Genomic DNA, 22585 nt, shown 5'->3' with positions numbered 1-22585 from the left:
TGCATGTTAAAACAAAAACAAAAACCAAAAAAAGCTATTTATTGAACATCATTTTGCTCAGTAGATAGAGTCAATTGAGCTATGTGAAATTATGAGTTATACATAACAGTTAAAATAAAGCTGTGAAGACTGAACATGAAGATTAACTGGAATAGGTTGTTCTATGTCATGGTCCTTTGCATCGCAATAGGCTTTCTCACTTGGAGAGAGGAAGAATGAAAGATGAGCACAGCCACCAGACTGTGCATGCAGGTAGACCACGTCCCTTCAGTGACGTCCATGGAAGCGCGTTCAGTACTGAGCACTGTCAACAAATAACTTGCTCTTATAGGAAGTATAAGACACTCTGGTCCAATCCCAGCCCTTTCTTTTCCAACAGAGAAGCGTATTTGTGACAAATGGATTTGTTTTTATTTTTCCCCCCAATAACAATCAGTTCAAAATAAGAATTAAGAAAGAAAGAAACAAACAAACAAACAATATCTGGCATACTTTTTCAGAAAGGAATTGAGGGAAAGAGAAATCACAAAATCAAGTTACACAGTGGAAGGAGCCGAGAGAAGGCAAGCATTCATTAAAAAGCAGTCAGGCCTGACCAGGCGGTGGCGCAGTGGATAGAGCGTCGGACTGGGATGCAGAGGACCCGAGTTCGAGACCCCGAGGTCGCCAGCTTGAGTGCAGGCTCATCTGGTTTGAGGAAAAGCCCACCAGCTTGAACCCAAGGTCGCTGGCTCCAGCAAGGGGTTACACAGTCTGCTGAAGGCCCATGGTCAAGGCACATATGAGAAAGCAATCAATGAACAACTAAGGTGTTGCAACGCGCAATGAAAAACTAATGATTGATGCTTCTCATCTCTCTCAGTTCCTGTCTATCTGTCCCTATCTATCCCTCTCTCTGACTCACTCTCTGTCTCTGTAAAAAATAAATAAATTAAAATTAAAAAGCAGTCAGGACCCTGGCCGGTTAGCTCAGTGGCAGAGCGTCAGCCTGGCGTGCGGGAGTCCCGGGTTCGATTCCCAGCCAGGGCACACAGGAGAAGCGCCCATCTGCTTCTCCACCTCTCCCCCTCTCCTTCCTCTCTGTCTCTCTCTTCCCCTCCTGCAGACAAGGCTCCATTGGAGCAAAGTTTGCCCGGGCACTGAGGATGGCTCTGTGGCCTCTGCCTCAGGCGCTAGAATGGCTCTGGTCACAACAGAGTGACGCCCCAGATGGGCAGAGCATCGCCCCCTGATGGGCATGCCGGGTGGATCCCGGTCGGGCACATGCAGGAGTCTGTCTGACTGTCTCCCCATTTCCAACTTCAGAAAAATTAAAAAAAAAAAAAAAAAAGCAGTCAGGATACAAGAGGTAAGGATGTTCAGGAGAAAGCAATAGAATAAAAGAAAAGAAGGCATGCAAGAAAAGACAGGCGCATAGATTTTCCAAAGCATGCCGAGACCAATGGAGTTGCTATCAGAATGTCTTCAGAGAGGAGGATATGAAATGGTCACTTTACGTTCAAATTTAAAATCACTGCAATAAATCCATCCACCTTCGGTACAATAACCATCTGCCGCCTCTTAGTAACTGAATATCAAATTCTGTGTTGGCTGCCCAAGGCCACAAGAGCCAGCAAGCCAACGATCACATGACTGGTAGGGACCTGGCGAGCTGAGAGGGCATGTTCTCATTTGTAAGGGCTTAAAACAAACCATTTTTAAAAAATTTATTGCCATGAATAACATCCAAGCTTCGGTTGCCAAATACAGAGACTTTGAGAGCAAGACCAGCAAGTGGAACAGCCCGGCCCTTCCACTTAGTGACAGGTGTGTGTTCCGGTCAATCCCCTGTATGCTTTAAGAAGTCAGACCTCTCCAGGTTGGCATGATCTGTATATTAGGACTAAGTTTGGAACTCGACATCGGGATGGCACACTGGGTCATACTGTTACTACACAGACAAGGAATCAAGTTGGGGGAGAAAATCAGTGCATGTGGAAAAGTTCTAGTGTGGCCAAGGCTTTGGGTCTTGAACTTGATTTGTTAGCAGGGCGTTTTGACCTTGGCCTTGCTTATGGGAGACCATGTGAGCTTTTCCTCAGTTCAGCAGCTGGCTTTTAACTACTGCCGCGGGGGGCGGGGGTGGGGCAGTGTGTAAACCACAGACCTTCTGATATTTTCATCCTGGTAGATGGCAAATGCTCATAGATAGATGGGCTGTGTACATGGATAGACGAGTAGCCGCTTCTGTAAAGGTAGTTCACACACCACCTGGGCAGCGGGCCCTCTCTGGCTGAGGCCAAGGGAGTCAGAACTGGCAAAGATTTCAATGTGGCGCTCCAGAAGTATCTTTCACTTTGCAAACTCCTTTGGGAATATAATCTTTGGACTTTAATGTCTGAGGACTCCAGAGTAGGAGGGGGTCACATTCACAGTGAGGACATGTCTATTTTGTTGCCATCTGACTACTGTGCATAATATTAGAACAGATTAATGATGCCCTTTGATCAATCACTGCAGAATTTCTGATAGGCTACAGGAACAATATGGCCAGATGAAACGTGAAGCAAGAAACACAATGAGAAGGAAACATTTAACTTGGGTAGAGACAGCCCTCGGGGTAAATCTTCCTGGTGACTCATGCAGAGTCTTCCACCCAGCGGCAGTTCAATCTAGGAGAATGCTCAAAGGAGCCACAATTGGCATGGAAGAGTGGCTTCCAGAAGGAAGTCTGTGGGACCATAGACTACTGATCTCTTCCTCTACAGGGGCTGGCACACTCCTGGTGACCCGCTGCCTTCACCAGGAAATCCAATGGGATAAAAGGTGGAGGAAAGCGAAGGAATATTGCCAAGGGGTGGGGGGAAGAGGAATACTCCTGTTCTTTCCTCTCTCATTCCACCCGGAAGGAGTAAAGGGACCTCAGACTGGTGAAGCCTGCAGGTTGAATCAGGAAGTGCAGTGCGGGCCTTTCTCGGCCCCTTTCCCTCCCTCTCCATCCAGGGAGCCAGCTGCCTGTGCAGAGCCTGTGGTCAGACACTGGAAGGAAGGGCTTCGTGCCTGCAGTTTTGAGGGATGCAGTTAATAAGCATTCAAAGGTGTTTCTCACCTAAAACACTTGGGACGTCCGTCAAGCAGTATCTCTGAATGTCTGCGGTGGGCCAGGCATGGCGCCAGGTGCTCTGTCCCTGTGATAACACTGAGGGCCACCGTGAGTACACCCGGGTGAATCTTATCAATGGACTGATTGATACACATAAAAAACAGATGTTCAGTCTGATGAACCCACCCAAGGACTGAGATAAAGAAGCCAAGGAAGGTTGCAAGAACAGTCAAATGAAGACACAAGGTCATCAAACATGTGATGAAACAGGATTTGTTTTGTTTTTAAGGCTCCACAAAGGAACGACTGTGAGTGACTTGGCTAAGGAACCTTGGTGTTTTTGGATGTTCTTTCCACGGTTTTAACTTTCTAGGAAATCGGAGCACAGTTTCATAAGTAAAACAGCCCAAGTGAAGACACAATTCGACTCCATTTCTAGGAAGTTGGGGATGAGAACAATAGCTCATGTTGCTCAACGCCACCCTGAGCCAGGCATTGTGCTTAGAGCTCCACGAGTACTGTTTCTTTTGATCCACTTAATATTAATAAGCCTTTGACGGAGACAGTGTTTTCCTTACGCGACAGATGAGGAAACTGCCATCAGGCACCTGTTTCACGGCCAAGTCATGCATGTGACCCACCGGCCTTCCTCACGGGAGCTTCTGCGTGTTTGCCCTTGGGCTCCACGTGGCGGAGGGCTTGGCCTCTCGGCACCTGAATAAAACAGAACCTGTCCGGTGTTCTGAATTCAGGGCCCCAGACATTAGCCCACAACACGCACGATGGTGTTTGATATGGGACTGCTTCTGGTAGTTATGGGAAACAATCTGTTTGCCTAACTGAAAGTTGGTTAACAGATTATGATATAATCTTCTGATCTGTTAAACTGAGCTGAACAAAAACACCTATTTCATACAGGATGTGAGGAAGCTATGTTCGCAAGGTGGCACTAATCCTGGGCAGGTCTAGGGCTGACTCCTGGGACTGCCTCCTAGTTGGATGGCTAGGTGGGGGACACTGGGTGTGTCTCCTCACCTCAATTTCCTCATATGTGACATGAAGTAATAACATAGTAACTGTTGTGCAGCTCAGGAGTTAGTGAGTACAAAGGACTTAGATCAGTACCTGTTAGTATTCTTACATATGATATTATTTCAGTTATGTCTGTTAATGTAAGGGTAGCAAAAGACTGTAATACACACCAGAATGTTAACCATGATTGAAAATGAGTGACAAGGTAGAAAGTTATAGTTAATTTCCTCCCGCATTTTCCATATTTTCCTACAGTATTCATGCAACTAAATATACAAGTTGCCATCACATTATTGGTTGCTTAAAGCAGGTAACTTTTTTTTCCAATTTCTTGAGATTCCCTTTAATGTGTAATGAACACAGCATGTCAGAAAGCCAGGGAGGATTATGACTAACCTGGGAGTGAAATAACTCCACAGCATGACGTAAAGAGAACTAATTCTGGAATATTACATAATCTCCTCTCACCATGATGAGAGGAGACTCCTTTAAATAAGGAACTGGTTCACGTGACCAAAGTCATATTAACAGTGTGTAAGAAATACTGATTGAAAACAAGAAACCGACATTTAATATTCACCTCTAATCCCCTTCTATTTGAAGAGATGGCTGCCAAAAAAAGATAATCACACTGTTTTCTCTGCAAAATCCAACTTTACCGAAAGACATCGGCAGAAGGTTAAATCCTAGACACGTCAATAAAAACGCTGTCAGTTAAGCAGAACACCAAGTTATTGTTTCAGAAAGTAGCCTCACTAGGTAGCCCCTGCCCACCATTTTGGGGGGACTGCCCATATCTACAAGGACTGCAGGGATGGCGTGGGCATGGTCTCCCATTCGTTCCCTGTGGAAGCTGCTGAAAGGCTTCCCGGACTGTCCACCCGCGCTCACACCCGAGTGCCTTGCCCTGGCCTCAGTGGCTCACCAGGCTAGCCTGTTCTCCTGATTCTCAAAATGACTCCAAAGGCATTCCTTTCCTTGCCCTGTTCCCCAGGATTTCCCCACTGCGTGTTTACGCCTTATTCCTGCCGCATGCACAGCGATCTCTGAAGAGTTCACTAGGAGTGGGTGAGCTGTTTATTCTCAGAGTTTACTCACCTAACCCTCTCCGGGATCCAGGCCATTAACCATGATGAAAATCAGGGCTCTCCTTCTTCCCCCCTTTTTTTGCTGTGTATCTTTTCCATGTGCAGAGCTCCCTTTGAAGTTAATGGGGGCCCTCCATGTGGAAGAGATTCCAAATGATACAAAACAGAGAACTCAGCCCGTCATCTTCTTCTCACGTCCAAGGGCACGCGCGCGCACACACACACACACAGAGGAAGAGATATCGTGTAATTAGCATGGCCTGAGTAGAATTCGGATGTTGTACTAATAATGACTCAGGCCGCTTCTTTGAGAGAGAACAGAAAATAATAAGTCCCTTATCGGGGTCAGGCAGCACATTGAAAAAACAAGGATAAGTAAAAAAATAATAATAATAAACAAATAAACAAAATATCAGGCACAGTCCTGGAACTCTGTGGAGCTTACAGACAAATGGGGAATGGACAAACTCGACGACAGACTCTCGGAGACCAGGGTACAATGCCAGCCACGGAGGCTGTGGCGGGGAGCGGGCAGGACATGGGGAGTTCAGACCCCCCGGGGTGGAGGGGCATGCCTGCAGGTTCCAGCACTCACACTAAAATGTGAAAGTTGTGCAGTGGGAGATGGGGTGGCGGCCCCAGAAGGCTCGAGGGAGCCTCGTGCAAGACAATCCCGGGGAGGGGGGAAGCCGCGCTTGCATCCAAAGTAATGCGAAGAAACGTGGTCTTCACCCCGAGGGGAAGGGAAAGCCTCTGAAGCGTTTCCAGTAGGGCAGCATCGGAAGACCTGCGTCAGGGGAAGTCCCCTTCTAGCTCCGGTTTGGTGAGGGGATTAGAGAGAGGGGAACGTAGGCAGGGGACCCGTACAATCCTGAGGACAGGTAGGGCACAGACGATGCAAACTTTGACCAGAGTGGTGGAAATGGACACTGGGAGACGAGGACATACTGTGATGACAATGACAAATTGGAGATGGAAGATGGGGGGGGGTATCACGGATGACTCCCCAAGTTTAACTTCCGAACTGGGCCAACCGCAGGGGGCCAGTTCACTGAGCGTGCGCAGAACTAAGCTTGGGGACGGGAGAGGTCACGGTTCTGCCGGGACTGGAAGAGAGGTGACCATGTAAAACAAGCCACTGTCCCTAGAGAAGACTCAGTCAGACACACAGATGTCCAAACTGTTGATCACAGGAGTAACTGAAGCCACAGGTATGACAAATAATGTCAAATGCGGGTGTGAGTGAGAAAGGAGGGGTGACTAGGGCTGAGCCCTGAGGAACAGGAAGTGTCACCAACAGGTGACGGCTGGGCAGAGAGGATGAACCTGCAAGGGACACAGAGGGGCGGCTACAGCGCGGCCGAGAGACAGAACGCGGCCCCCGCAGAAGTCAACACGAGAGGATGCTTTAACAAGAGAAGGGCTGAAAACGTCTATTGGGAAAGCCAATCCAAAGTAAAACATTATGGCCCGGTTTGGGTAACATGGAGGTTATTGAAGAGATGATATTCAAAACATTGAGCAACAGGTATGGCATCAGCCGGGCCAGTCTGAAGGGGTGGTGTGGTCACAGTGCTAGAGCAGGGTATGGGGGGCCCCCTTCTGGACCAAACCTTCGCCTTTCATTTCTGGATAAAGGGGAGTTTGGAGTTGAGTTCTGAGAGAGAATCCTCAGCATCTGGGATGGGAGGCAGGCAATGGGGGGCGCGGCCAGTTGTCACTAGCATGAAAGCCTTCAATATGCGGATGAGCACAGTGGCCGCACGAACACGTGCCGGCTGCACAGCCGTGATGGGCATGGCGTCTGCGACTGGACGTGGAGGGGAAGCAGACAGGTTGGCATGGAGAAAACCGTTATCAAACAGAGAACCCATTTTAAAGAAGTTCCTGAAGTTCTAGGCCGTAACAAGAAGCAATAAAACGTGTTCTCACACAACCCCTCAGGTTCAAGCGCTTTGAAGAACAAAGCAGCGGCCACACTGACTTTTCCAAAAATGGCCCTTCAAGAAGCAGTAGCTGTTGTTATGATACAATTATTGAAAAAAAAAAAAAAAAAAAGACATGCCAGAGAATGACAGGTAGAAATCTAAATGCTTAAGTAGAGGTTTCTCAGGAATGTAACACTCTAAGGAAAAAAGAAAGAAGCAATCTATGATACTGTTTCAATGAACAACAAAGATCCCCAGCAGCACAGAAGAACAAACATCTTCCTTCTCTGGACATTTATTTTGCTCATTATCTGAATCCAGCACTTACATCATCTTGTTTTGAATGATTCTGCCTGTGACTCGCAGTGTGGATTTGGATAAAATCCTTAAATCTAACCCAGTCTCGTGGGGGGTTTTGTTTGTTTGTTTGCCTGTTTGTTTTTTATCTGAGGATTGGAGCAAACAGTCCCAGCTCAAATAGATGGTGTGAGGGCAAATGGGATGAATACACCTGAGACCCAGCAGAGTGTCAGCCACATGGTACATGCTGAATACATGGGAGATGTCATCACCAAGAAGAGACGAACCAGGCTTTCTGTGCCTTTGGAATACTTCAGCTTTCCCTGGGTCCCAGGTTAGTCAATAAATTATTGGTGCAATGGCTCTAAACCAGGGGCAAGACCCAGACTAAGGGCTTTCTGTAAATGAGCAGCAGGCGTCCTGCACGTCATGGTCTGGGAGATGTCTGCATAAAGGCCATGGATGGAAATGTAGAACTCTCCTATCTCAAACGATAAAGGCACCTGCCGTAGCCTAGGTATAGCTCATAATTGGGTGGTTACCTCTAAATGTCAATCAAGTTTTGTTCAGTTTCATTACAAGCCTGGAATTGAATACCTTCAGAATCCCATTTCAGACCTATATAGGTAATCACTTTTCTGGTGACATCTTTGGGAGGGGGAAATCTGAATGGTCACCACAGGCAAGTCTGAAATGACAATTCTGAGTAACAATTATATAGTTCAGATCCATTTTTTCCCCTCTAGATGACAAAAAGTAACATTCAATGTTAATAAGCAGCCTCAAGATAGTCTAGCTGTTTCCTTCTGAATGTTAACATCACAGTTTCTAAGCCATTACTGTACAGCACACCTTTAGGGCTGGCCATTTACTTCCAGATTTTAAAATATGTAACTCTTGACTGACTGGTGGTGGCACAGTGGATCAAGCATTGACCTGAGATGCTAAGGTCCCAGATTCAAAACCCCGAGGTCACTGGCTTGAGTGCGGGCTCATCCAGCTTGAGCACAGGTTCACCAGCTTGAACACAGGGTTGCCAGTTTGAGCACAGGGTCATAGACATGACCCCATGGTTGCTGACTTGAGCCCAAAGGTTGCTGGCTTGAAGCCCAAGGTCACTGGCTTGAGCCCAAAGTCATTGGTTTGAGCAAGGCATCACTGACTCAGCTGGAGCTCCCTGGGTCAGGGCACATATGAGAAAGCAATCAATGAACAACTAGTAACGCAACTAGGAGTGGATGCTTCTCATCTTTCTCCCTTCCTGTCTGGCTCCTCCCTCTAAAAAAAAAGTAACTCTTTCCTTTATTCAACAGTTATTATGTAGATACCCATCTGAAGCAGATTCTACATTAGACTTGGAGAATGTAGCAGTGAAAACAGAGACAACTGCCCCTGACCACACAGGGCTCACAGACAAGTGGCGGAGAAGAACATTAAACCAGGAAATATACAAACACTGGGCGAGAAAGGTCCATGTTCTTATGGGAACTCACAGCGCAGGACTGAAAATAGTGCAGAAAGCGGGGGAAGTACTCCTAAGGGAATGATATTTAAACCAAACAAAATGAGATGATGTTTGTAGTTCAGGCAAAAAGAAAAAAAAAAAAATGTTCCTGGCACAGGAAGAGCACATGACAAGCCCTTGCAGGAAAAGAGCGTGGACGATGGAGGCACCGTCTGTCGGTCATTGCTGCTGGCCCAAAGAGTCAGGAGTGCTGGTGACAAAGACAAGGAGCAAGAGCCAGGCAGGGCATGGATCACAGATGGTAACGTGTGGACTTGGTCCTAAAGGTCCTAAAGAAGTACTTCAGAGTGGCTGGGAGTAAGCGAGGGAGTGATGTGCTCAGACTTTTAATTTTGTTGTCTGCGCCAAAGCGGAACACGAGAAAGTCTTAGGAGATGTGTCCACTTGCTTGGAACGTCAGCATCAAGTTCTAGGAGAGAGGGCTGGATTCTGGTGAAGGTAGGTACAGGGTTTTAATTATTGGCGCGTTTTAATGACCCCTGTTCTTGCTAATCCCCTTAAATCACGGCTAGTTGAAAATGGGCTGCGAGCCAAGAGGCTCTGTGAGAAAACTTACTAACAGGAGGCACGCGGCAGAGGAACTGCCAGGATCCACCGCAAACCAAGGAACACGTAAGTCACCGGCCTTCGGATCTCAGATGGGAAATGGGGTGGCCCTGCTCAATATCAGTCACCCAGAGAGGCTATTCGGCTTCATCTAGTAAACTAGCTGCAGATGTTGGCTCAAGCGGCAAGGGCCTTTGCATCTGTAATTTTTAAACTGTCTCATATTTCTGCAAACCTGACTCCACATGCACCGGAAATCGGTGACATGAGTTATGGGCCTCAGGAAGAGAAGCCCGAGGCACGCCAGAAGTGATAGGAGTGCATCCTCGTGGCAGTGGACAAGCTCCGTGCACAGGATGAGTGAAGGATGACAGGGTGCCTTCTACCAGGACACAGAGCCTGCGGCTGAGCATGTGAAAATGAAACCCCGCCACGGGATGTACCGAACCAGAGGAAGTCATTTATAGATAGTTGCACTCTCGAAAACAAATCCCCCTTTTCCTCTCCCCCTCCTCCGCTGTGCAGCGGGTCAACAGGAAGACCGGAGCTGCTGGGCAAGGAAACGAGTTTTGAAGGGAGGAGAAAAAAAAAAAAGAAATAAAATTTAAAAAAAAACAAAACCTGAGCACGCAAACAGACACTAAAAATGGCTTGCCTTAATTAAGAAGATCGCATTTAGCAGACCAGGGCAGGAAACAATAAAACGACTTGCTTTTAAACCAACATTTTAGTTATGATCGTGCTCTCTCATAAAAGACTCGTAAGAACAGACAACAGAGACTCAAATTAAAGCTTCATAAATGGGCTGGAGGTAGTGGGAACTCCATAGATAAAGAATTCGTGTGATGCTACAAACACAGAGGAATCAAAGGCATCTAGAAATGAAGTTATGATGCCTGAGTTTCCTATTCATATTTGTATTTCCCAAGCTCATGTGTACACGTGCACCATTTCCGAGCAATGCCCCACCCAGACAATATAAATGGCGGCACATAGAAGAGTCGACCCACGGGGGCCATCCATCACGAGCTCGGCGTGTAAATAACCTTACCAGGAATCAGCACAAACACTCCAGCCAACTGTGTGGTGAGGCAACAACCCAGCGCAAAGCTTCAAGGAATGTCAGCTCGATTACCAAACCAGGACGCTCATTTCCTGGCCAGGGGACGTCCGTCCCGCAGAAGTCAGCCTCACAGAATTCCCTCAGGTGGGGAAGGGCTTAGTTGCTGAGTCAAAGAGATTTCACAGTAACTTTGGGGGGTAAGAAACTTTAGTTTACCTAAAGCTCCACATGTTTATAGTTTGCTCAAGAGATCCTCTCTGACAAGTTGTATCTATTTTCTGCACCTAGGTCATTAGGCAATATATACTGTTAGGCACATAAACCACACTAGTCTTTGCCACATTGATCATTTTGTATAAATCTGAGACTAGCATTAGCTCTTTCAAGACTGTGATTAAATCACAAGGAAAATAGGATTAAAAACCATTGTTAATTTTCGGTGAGAAAATCGGAGGTGTGGACAAAAATGCAGAATGACCTTTTTCTTATGAAGAATTTAGAGATGAACGCTCATGATGCCTGCAACTTACTTTCCAATAGTATGTATATGTGTGCACGCACACACACACACACACACTTACAAAGAGACCTAAAAAATGGCCGGAGTTAACTTCTGTTAAATGTAGGGGCATTCACAGAACTAGGTTTCTAGAGCTCTTTGGTATATTTGACAAATTTTATCATAAAAAGTTGACGTAAGAACCCAACCCCCTCACTTACTATGGAGTAATCTTGAGAAAGTCACTTTCAGGCTATGACTCTCCATTCCTCATCCATCAAAAGGGGACAATGACAAGACCTTCCTAAAAAGCTCTTGGAAGTATTCATTAAGGTGATCCATGTACAAATCTTAATTTTAATACTAGCCCCTAAAAGCACTCAATAAATGCTAAATATTGGCATCATTATAAGATAGTAAACTGACACGCTCCTTGCTCTAAAAAAGAAAATGAGAGAAAGTTACACCATGTTGGTACTCATAATTGGTCCGGCCTCTGCATAATACAAACGTCACAAGAGAGACCAACATTTATTCAACCTATGTTCACTGACTCTGGAATTTCAATATTTTAAAAAATCACCATCTACTTGGACCATACAAACTCCTCTGGAGGATAAGTTCATATGATTCCACAGAAGCTAAGAGAGACTTACTCATGCTGAAATGTCTGGAGAGAGGAAAAAAGGGGTGACTTCAGGAAGGGGTGAGGAACTTAATGACAAATAGAATTTTGCACTGACATGTACAACTCCTATCTGGGAAATCTGTGGCCTAACATTAGAAGATACATCCTTTGTTGAGGGGGAAAAACTGTTCTCAAATGGGGGTATCCTATTACCAAATATAATTTTTAAAAATTATGATCAAATGGCCCAGCAATTTACACTAATGCCAGGATTCATGGTCCGACATTTAGGTACTTTGGCAATGAGAGTCAAGATTAATCAGTGAGTCTGAAGTGATGTCGAGAATGGAGCCCACAAGGCTGACTGCCAGGCACCCCCAACCCCACCTAACTGATGCAATCAACATGAGCTTTCTTTTCTATTAATACATGGTTTAGGATACTCTCGATGAAACAGCTTAGGAATGTAAAGATGTCTCCATAGTTTGAGGATCCTGGGCTCAACATTCTGACTCTAGCATAGTTCTGTAATGTTCCTGCACTGAGTGCAAAGAGCTCCATGCTTTAGGGACACAAACTAGAATTTGCCTTGGTCCTGGTGCTTTGGAGACCTACTTCTGTGTTGGGTGGACTTGACTTCGATATGGAAAACAACAGGAAAAAATAAGAAAAGAGCTCTACTGGAAACGTAGACAAGAATTTTTTGGTTTCTGCTGACTTGTTTTCACTGTCATAGCGAACCAGTGACATCCCTTCAAAAGGAGCTTCTGGCATAGGACACAGAGAGCGTCACTAGCAAGAGCCCCCGGGCACCTCTGCGGGCAAGGACATGTTATCCTCAGTCCTTCAGGAATCCCTCATTCCCTGCATGGAAAGGACTGGGGTTTTCTCAGTAGAACAAGGAAAGAAATCAGCATCTCTACACTGGAGCGTCAGCCTGTGAACTGGTGGTGAGACCCCAACCAGAGCCACAGCTGAGAGCCCTTTGGTTCCTCTTTCCCTTCTGCTCGGCAGCCACACTGAGTTCCATCAGCATCCTAAGACTCTCCTGTAATTCCTGCTCCCCTGGCTCTCAACAAATAGCCCAGCCTCTGTTTACCCAACAAATCGAGGTAATCAGGAAAAGGCATACAGTATTCTTTTCTCCTCCGTGTCTGCGACACGTCTTGGCCGGTAGAAATGTTTAATAGTATTGTGTATTCGTTCGTCTTATTTTTCATTTAGTCATTTATGAATATATTTATTTATTTTCATAAAGAATAGCTTTAGTTCATTAGCAAAATATACTAATCTTGAGAAAACTAATTCAATGGCCAAAGAATCACTCCTTCGTGGCCACATAGGGCTTATACCCCAAAAAGCAAGGATGGTTTTAGAGAAGCTATTGACATAAGACATTACCTGACTTGTTCATAATGTGGGACCACGACCATCTCAATGACATTTAGTACTGGGATCCATATACTCGCCTACATGGCTCGGTCTATAGCTGGTTCAGCTTCTTTGGAAAAACCAGAACTGACACAAATTCCTTGGCGGGGGGTGGGGGTTAATGTACGCGGGCACATCTGTGCTGTGGAATTGTGGAATGTAAATAGCACAATGGACCAGTGATACAAGCTTTGTTGTCTTCGGTCTGTCTGTGCATGAAAGGGTGTCCAGGACACATCGTGATGTGGATACAGCAAGTTCAACTTCAAATATATACATTTACCAAGCACCTGCTTCACCAGGTTGTAGATGCCACAGCATACACCCATAAACAAGGAGACAAAACCCTTTGCCTCTGTGGTGCTTACAACTATTGTGTAAGATATGTGCAATATATAAGCACTTATATGTTTTTTAAATCATATACCATGCACCTGTGTACGCGTACTCATGTTTGTGTACAGGTGCATATATACTTGGAAACGATAACAGCCGCTACACCTGGAGGTGAGAGGCACTGGCTGACAGGCAAAGCTATGTTTCCTGCACCATGAACTATGTACATCACAGAGAAAAAGTGAAGCATGCAAAACAAATGAAAAGCTTAACTGCAAAATCAGACACACACACCGGAGGAAATCGGTGACATGAGTTATAGGCCTCAGACAGCTCTATCCTAACCCCTCCCCGCAAAGTCTCCGCAGCCGGAGGACCAGCCACTGATCAAGCTGGCAGCTTCACTGCACCGAAGCTGCAGAGACCAGAGGGAGATGGACAGGAGCTGGCCGCAGGCATTCTCCCGGCCTGGGGTCAGGAGCGGCAAGGGGCTGAGTGTGTATGGGTGTGTTCTTGGGGGCAGACCCATCTATGAGAGAAAACCAGCCACTCTTCTGGTGGTGGCAGGAGGAGTCACCTTCGTGGAGCCCCTGCACCGCAGAGGCAGCTGTAGGAGACAGGAATGAAGGGGGCACTCTTCTCTGAGATGAGGGCTGCAGATCACAGAAGTGGAAACTGAAACAATGAGAGCTACTCTTCCCAGACCGAGAAAAGGACATGATCCCAAGGTCCGCCAACACTGAACACAGTCACGGACAGGGAGACGCTGAGATGTCGTTTACCTGTTCATTCAGGGAAACACTCGGGTCTAAAATGACAGTGGTTAATAAAATGATGGTGGGAGAAAATAAAAATGTTTAGTGCTATAGAAAAACTTATTTGAAAATCAAACATAACATGCTTTATAAAAAGAGAGACAGGTGAAGACAAAAGGGATAGAGGGAAGAAAAGAGGGCAGGAGTGAGGGAGGGAGGCGGCTGGTGGAACAGCAGGAGAGGCAGGAGGAGAGACCCGAGTTGGCCCAGGTGCCTGTCCTCTGGCCAAACAAGCCCAGGCCCTGTTGCCCAGGAAAGACCAAAGCAGGAGCACAGGGCTGGGTCCTGCCTACTGAAGGGATTTCTCCTGGTAACTGAGTAGACAGGACTCTCCCCTCATTGATTTTAAGCCCTGAGCTCTCAATTAAGATGTAACTCAGCCTAACCAGGCTATGGTGCAGTGGATACTAAATGTCATTGAGAGCATCAGGCTGTGACACAGAGGACCCAGGTTTGAAACCCCAAAGTCACCAGATTGAGAATGGGCTCATCCAGCTTGAGTGCGAGCTCACCAGCTTGAGCACAGGGTTGCTGGCTCGAGCGTGGGATCATAGACATGACCCCATGGGCACTGGCTTGAGCCCAAAAGTTGCTGGCTTGAAGCCCAAGGTCGCTGGCTTGAGCAAGGGGTCACTCACTCTGCTGTAGCCCCCAGGTCAAGGCACATATGAGAAAGCAATCAATGAACAACTAAGGTGCCACAACAAAGACTTGATGCTTCTTGTCTCTCTCCCTTCCTATCTGTCTGTCCCTCTCTCTGAATCTCTGTCTCTGTCACAAAAATAAATAAATAAATAAATAAATAAATAAATATGTAACTCAGTTGTAATAATATAGGAAACACATCTGTGTATCTTCTAGAAAAACTTGTAAGAGGCATGCCATTCCAAACAGAAGTCTAGGTTTAATAGATGTAGAACAAATTAGCAGGTCATACATTTCACTAAGGACTCCATTCTCTAGTTTATTAAAACAAAGACAGTTGGTTTTAGAACCTATTGACTGGCCCCTCTGGAGATATTTTCATAGCAGGGATGAAAAGGAAACACATTCAACCAGCTACTGGAGTTTTTCATTGTTCACCAGTGCTGTGGACTGAATACTTGTGTTCCCCCAAAATGTATACGTTGAACCCCTACCCCCCAATGAGATAGCATGAGGCAATCAAGGCCAAATGTGGTCAGGAGAGCCTTGTGATGGGATTATTACAAGAGGAGGAGACTTGGAACTCTCTCTTTCCCCATACCAAGGAAGTTCATACGAGGTTGTCTTTAAGAATGAGGCTGCCCCGCCCTGGCCAGTTGGCTCAGTGGTAGAGCGTAGGCCTGGCATGCAGGAGTCCTGGGTTCATTTCCCGGCCAGGGCACACAGGAGAAGCACCCATCTGCTTCTCCACCCCTCCCCCTCTCCTTCCTCTCTGTCTCTCTCTTCCCCTCCCTCAGCCAAGGCTCCATTGGAGCAAAGTTGGCCTGGGCGCTGAGGATGGCTCTGTGGCCTCTGCCTCAGGTGCTAGAATGGCTCTGGTTGCAACAGAGCAACGCCCCAGATGGGTAGAGCATCGCCCCCTGGTGGGCATGCCGGGTGGATCCTGGTCAGAGGAGTCTGTCTGACTGCCTCTCCGTTTCCAACTTCAGAAAAAATACAAAAAAAAAAAAAAAAAAAGAATGAGGCCCCCACCAATAACCCAACCACGCTGGCACCCTGATCTCAGACTGCCAGCCTCTAGAACCACAAGAAATAAATGTTTGTTGTCTAAGTCACCCAGCCTACAGCATTCTGTGACAGTGGCCCAGCTAACTGAAATACCAGATTCACTCATATAAACCCACCCAAGTTCACTCTATTCAAGATCTAACAGCTTTTGACTAAGGAAAATATTTAAAAAATAAATAAAAAGAACAGCAAATGGGTTTAAATGCTGTGACTTACCATGACCGGGTTTTCATGAAAGCTGGCTGCCTCAAGGATCAATAGAGAGATGGGAGCAAAAACTTACTCAATTCTTCTGTCAAATAAAGTTTTTCAAAAAGCACTTTCAGTTAAAAGAACTAAGTAAAGAACAGCTCAAACAATGTATAACATCTACTTTAAAATAGATGTTAAACTGTTACTAAAATCTTGGGAGTGGGGGCATTTTTCTTATTCTGTATTCAGAAAGCTGCCCTCAAAATTAATCCATGGACTGGGTAGTCAGATTTCATTGTTGCTTTGTAGCAGTCTTTCCACTTCCAAGGGGAAACAGCTCAATTAACAAACAAAAGCAATTACTTTACTATCTTTCTTAAAGACTAAGAGAATAATAAAGGTATATAACAGCAAAATCGTAAGAGCAAGCACTTTATATAGCACTTCCTATCTGTCAGCTCCTGTTCTAGTAGCTACTTCAACATCTCATTTAATTCTTGGAAGTTGTTACTATTACTGTTTATTACAGATTAGAAACCTGAGTGACGGGAAAGTTAATCATTTGCTCCTGGTCACATGGTGGCTTCACAGTTCCAGCTCTGAAAGACCACCGCACTACACTGCCTCTCAGTTTAGCAGAGTTAATATAGTTTTCTTTATAAAGCAAAGAGGAAGGAAAGAGGAAGAGAAGGTCAGAGGATGCACTGGAAAAGCCATTACATTTCATTAATAACCGAAACATAGGGTTTTGATAAGACATTATTAATCATCTTGTGTTCCTTTAATAAAGAAGATAACATATATAAAGAACATACTACCCCCAAATAAATTGTTCAAGACAACCATTGCTCAACAAGCAGCTGCAGCATCCCTTGGGACACACCTCCTGCAGTGTCTGTGTTACCTTCTTCCAAGGACAGCTTTGACTTTCAGGTGGAAGAAACCCATCCCCACTTCCAGCCCATGTGATCAGGCCTCAGCCAATCAGTACATCTCATTCTCTGGCCGCAGTAATTGGCTTGGGAACGAGCACATGATCCAAGCCTGACCAATCAATGGGAGCCTCAATTTCTCTAGAAACTCATTTATTTCTGCTGGATTCAAACTAGAAAGGAAATCTCCCAGGGTCTATGGCTGCCACACTGCAAGCTTTGTGGGCCCAAGAAGGGAGCCAACAGCAAAGAAGCAAAACCAAAAAAATGGAAAGAGTTCATTCAGTTCAGGTGGTTCATCAAATCAGTGCATCAACCACAAATAAAAGAGTGCTAACTCCATCCCTGAAATGTTCAATTATGTAAGCTAACAAATTTGCTCTTTTCCGATGGTTTTTGAATTTTTCTGAAATGGACTTTCTGAAGGAATCCTGATACAGAAACAGATAGCCAAGGGTGGATTTTAAGAGTGACAGGCCATGAAAGGGGGACTGGCTGAGTGGGGTAAAGAGGGAGGGCTGTGAGGAGGCTAGGAAGGTGGCAATATTTGTAACCCAGTTGTAAAAGATCTGATTCACCTCTGCCTCTCTTAACCTTGGGCTCAAACCGTGTACTTACAGAGGTCAAAGAGCCAAGGGTCTTGGGAGCAGTATTTCAGGAAGTTGGGATGTGTTGATGACTCTTGAAATTAGTGGGACGTCCTAAGAAAAAGAGGCTACTAACATCTACTAACACTAGCTTTCAGAGAGGAGGGAGGAAAGAAGCCCTGTTTTGATTTAAAAAAAAAAACAAAATAAAAACAAACAAACAAAAAACCTCTTGTGCTTGCAGCCTACAATTCAAGAATGTTGTCAGGAGATGACAGGTTTGGGAAAGCCAGATTTCACACTCTGATCCACAGTAAGAGCAGAAGGCCCACTGGTGGGGAACAAAACCTGGGACCAGGAGGCACCCTGACCCCCAGGCAAGTACCTGCTCTCCCTACTTGTACAAATGCAGCTGGATGCAGCCTGGGCCAAGAAGCACGTCAGCTGGACCTCTCTCTCCAGGTTCTAGTAGCTAAAGAAGTGGATTATCTGTCATGTAAATGCCACACCAATCCTCTTGGTCACAATATACCCTCGGCCTTAACATATTCAAATCCAGGATACTGTCTCACCATTTCTCCTCAACTGCCCATGCCTTCTAAAAACAGACAGTGTTCCATAAATGTCTGTAGCTATCACCTGTTTCCTCTCCTCCAGTGTCTGTCCCCTTTTGTTCCAATAACATCTCTGATGCTCAGGTGTCATCCCCTTGACCTTGAGAGACAACATCCCACTCACTGACTTCAACCTCCGACCCCACCACCTCTTTGCCTTAACACTGATACAAACTTCTCCAATTTTAGTAAAACCCCCACTTTCAGTGGCCTGACTCACCTACTTCCTTTCCAGTTTCAATCAACATCACCTTTTGTATTTTCTTGTCCCTGGGTGTGAGCTTCCCTTCAGTGAGGTGGGGCCAAATCCCTGAGTGAAGGTCAATGGAATGGAAATGAAAATGACATGTCATTGATGGGCTGCTTCTTACAAACCCCCCTCACTCAAGCTGCTTCCTCTTTCCCATCTGCTGGAAGAATGAAGAGAACCCCAAAGTCTAGGACTTACCATGCAAAGCAGGGCTGCGCCCCCCCCCCCCATCTCAAGGGCCCTCCCTGGTTTGTCATGGCTGGTTGAATTGAACTTGTGTTACGGTAAGCTACTGAAATTCTGGGATTGTTTGTTACTTGGTTGACCTGTCCTGACAAATACATCAGTGAAAATCATTCCTATCAGATGACACAGTCTTTTATTTCAACCTCTCTTCAAAACTTTAACTCATCTGCTCTCTTGACCTTACATGCTGTCTCCCTAAGAAAGACCCCCAGCTCAAGGTATCAATTTCTTGGTCTGCTTTCTCCACTCTATGCTACCTTTCAGCTATAGAGTAGGAGCACAATTTGCCAGACCAGAAGGATTGATATGACCTGCCTGGGATCTTCTACCAGCCCAACTATTGGTATTTACTCCCATGTTTCTTGAGCTCTCGGAAACATCTAATATTGTCAGACCTTTCCCGCCCCATCCCAAAATGCTCTTTTCCCTTGGCTTTCATTCTACTACTCTCCAAGTTTTCCTACCTCTCTCATCACTTCTTAGACTCATTTTCAGTTCCTCACTTTTCCAAACCCTTCTTTCTCCATCATCCTGTAAATTCCCATACTTCCTCCTGTGAACTTATCCTCCGAACATGATCTCATCAACTTCTACTGCATCAGCTACCAAGTACATGGTAAAACTCCTATCTATAGTCTAGACAAGTCTTGAACCACAAACTCTACTGATGTCGCCAATAGGCACAAAATATGTATGTCCAAAACTGAAATCCCTTCTACAATCGGCCCTGAAATCTGTTCCTCCTTCCTCCATACTCCCAATAGTGCGTCCCTCAGCCATAGCCTTGGAGAATGAGTTAACATTTCCAGAACTAGTCCTAATTCTTTCCACCTGCTAAGTGTATGTTGAATCTGTTCTTTCTATATATCTCCTGCCAGTGACGTTTGTATTTTCTTACCTGAACTACTTCAAAAACCTCTTCACCAATTTCCATATCTCTAGATTTACTTCTCCACACTGCTCTATAAGACTGACACCCATATCTTTCTAACACACAAATCAGTTGATATCCCTTCTCTATTGGAAATCCTTTGATGGATCCCTTCGACCTTTGGAATAGGTTCTGTCTCTTCTGAACTGTAGACACTTTCATAAACTTCCCACTGGACATTTTTACTCCGGTCTCTCACAGTAACTCACACTAAAAAAACCAAAAAAACAAACAAAAAAAAACCCTTCTGAGTCCAAATCTAGGTTTCTCACTCTGTTCCTTTCTCCAGAAGAGCACCACCCCTGTGCCTAAACTGGATATCTGACCAGCCTTGCTAATGATCTGTAGACCTCTTCCTAACACTGAGCTCATCACAAATTCTTTCGATTCTTCCTCCTCCATTCTCCCAACCTCATCAGCCTTTCTGCCAATCCAGTACTAATAGTCTGGCCCAGATCACCAAAACCTCTTGTCAGCAACAGCCTCCAAACTAGTCTTCTTTTTCTAACCTTGTCCTGCCTCCAGAACTTTCTCCACACAACAGGCAGAACAAGCTAGATTTCTAATATGTTAATATGGTCATGCCTAAAACGTTACAGTGATGTTCCATTGCTTTCAACATCATGAAAAATATCTTTAATGTAGCATAGGTCATCCTAGGGAAGTAAGTAAGATGAAAAATAATAGATAAGGTAATAGCCAGACACTGGGGGTGAGGGTGTCTTTAGGTCCAGTGGTCAAGGGCCAACCTCTCACAGAAATGACATTTCCGTGAGCCCTTAGCCACAGGTTGGGAGGGTGATTTCACAACCCCTCCACCAGAGGAACTAGCCTTGAAAAGGGAAGCAGTCTTCAATTTGCTTTTGTACCCTCCCCCCACTGGGCTGTGAGCTCCCGAGCGGGGGCCTCTGACTTACTCATCACTGTCTTCAACACCTCCCACTGTTTGGGCACTAATAGGTTTTGAACACATTTGATGAATAAAGGACTGAATGAAGTCTAAATCTAAATTTTTTATCAGTCCAACCTGAGGCGAATTGCGCGCTCATCTATTTTTGTACGTTTGCCGACATCCACTTGTGAAACATCTAAGCAAATTTCCAGGCAGGTAAAAAAGTGAATGGCATTTAGATTTTAAAAAGGAGTTTTGCTTTCCTTAAATCCTTCTAACATATCTCAGTACAGACTCTGCACAGCAATCTCTTACAACCAGGAGCCTTAGAAGGCTATCAGGATGGATGAGCCACTTTCTAGGACCCAGCAGGGTTTCAGCACCCGACCAGAAGAGCTGGTGGCAGTTGGCAAGTTGGGCTCCAAGCCTCCCTGCCTTTGAGCCTTATGCCTGGTGAAGCTGTTTTAATACAAACCCAAATCAACACCAGATATTCAGATTCATAAAGAAAATGGTTTCGAGTCATTCCGGTTCATTTCTCCTAAGAAGAACAACAATAAAGAATTCCCTAGCCCTGGATGGTTAGCTCAGTGGTAGAACGTCAGTCTGGCGTGTGGAAGTCCCAGATTCGATTCCCGGTCAGGGCACACAGGAGAAGCACCCATCTGCTTCTCCATCCTTCCCCCTCTCCTTCCTCTCTATCTCTTTCTTCCCTTCCTGCAGCCAAGGCTCCACTGGAGCAAAGTTGGCCCAGGCATTGAGGATGGCTCCATGGCCTCCGCCTCAGGTGCTAGACTGGCTCTGACCACAATGGAGCAACACCCCAGAGGGGCCGAGTATTGCCCCCTGGTGGGCATGCTTCACTCCCACCCCATGCTTCTCACTTTGGAAAAATACAAAAAAAAATATAAAAAGTCCTTAAATTAGACTGTATTGCACGTAATTATTGCATTTGATTCCAAGAAGTAAGATATTCAGGTTCATAATCCATTACTTGCAAATTAAGATGGTTGTTTGTTTTTTTAAACAAATTTGTCAGCACAACCTGACTTGACATGAAAGTATCTGTATCTTTCAGGTCATCTATCTGGTGTAACAATTCATTTGTTTCGCTGCCTCTGACCCCACAGAAATATTGGGTAATATAAAATATAGATGATGTATTGTTTTTCTAAAACTCAAAAAATTCTGGTTTTCAGGGCACAATTGGATGCTAGGGGTTTGGATAAAGTATCTGCATCCTATTATAACATTCTCCCAACCCTATTATCTTTGGAGTTATAAAACTTTCATAATGTGTGGGCTTTGAAGTGCTCAGAAAAAGAAAAGTCACAAAAACACATTAGCATGATCTGAGCATTTGGAAGCAATAGAATTGAAATCTGGTTCGGAGTTTCCCTTCGGATGTGATGCAGAGTGCACACGAATGCCGCTGGTTATTGCTTCCCTAGTAAGTGAACGCTTCCCTGAGCTGGAGACGCGTGGATCCCGGAGAAGACTCCCAGGAACGTCCTCCACCTCACGACCAGGCCTTCCTCCCAACATTGCAATCTTCTGAACAATCTGTCACGGCTCCTAACTTTCTCAAGTCTTTTTACTGTTCTCATTTTATTAGTGTTCATTATTTTCTTACACTTTATGTGTCTTCTCCCCTAAAAGTTTCAAAAAGCAGCACCTACCTGCTGGGAGCAAGGTGTCTGCTCTTTATGGCAATGGTTTTCAACCGCCGCTCCACGGACCACTGCCGGTCCGCCAGAAATTTGGTGCCAGTCCGTGAAAGAGTTAACCACCCTGATGTTGTATGAAGATTACAGACCCAGTGATTACAGAGATAGCAGTTGAAAACCACTGCTTTCCCAGACACATATCCAGGACCTCACTATGTATCTTATATCATATCCTCCCAATCACCCTGTGGAGATCATTTCTGTTCTTTCCACCACCCAACTGAGCAA

General features: G+C 45.4%; 1 protein-coding gene across 4 annotated transcripts in view; it reads right to left on the bottom strand.

Annotated features, from left to right (window-relative positions):
- DNM3 (dynamin 3) overlaps positions 1 to 22585 on the bottom strand; it is a 433678-nt gene that overhangs the window by 227855 nt on the left and 183238 nt on the right. The window lies entirely within an intron of this gene.

The sequence above is a fragment of the Saccopteryx bilineata genome, chromosome 2 (genome assembly GCF_036850765.1).
Source record: "Saccopteryx bilineata isolate mSacBil1 chromosome 2, mSacBil1_pri_phased_curated, whole genome shotgun sequence".
NCBI lineage: Eukaryota > Metazoa > Chordata > Mammalia > Chiroptera > Emballonuridae > Saccopteryx > Saccopteryx bilineata.
Note: the sequence above shows the minus strand (reverse complement) of the source record. Positions and strands in the feature narration are given on the sequence as shown.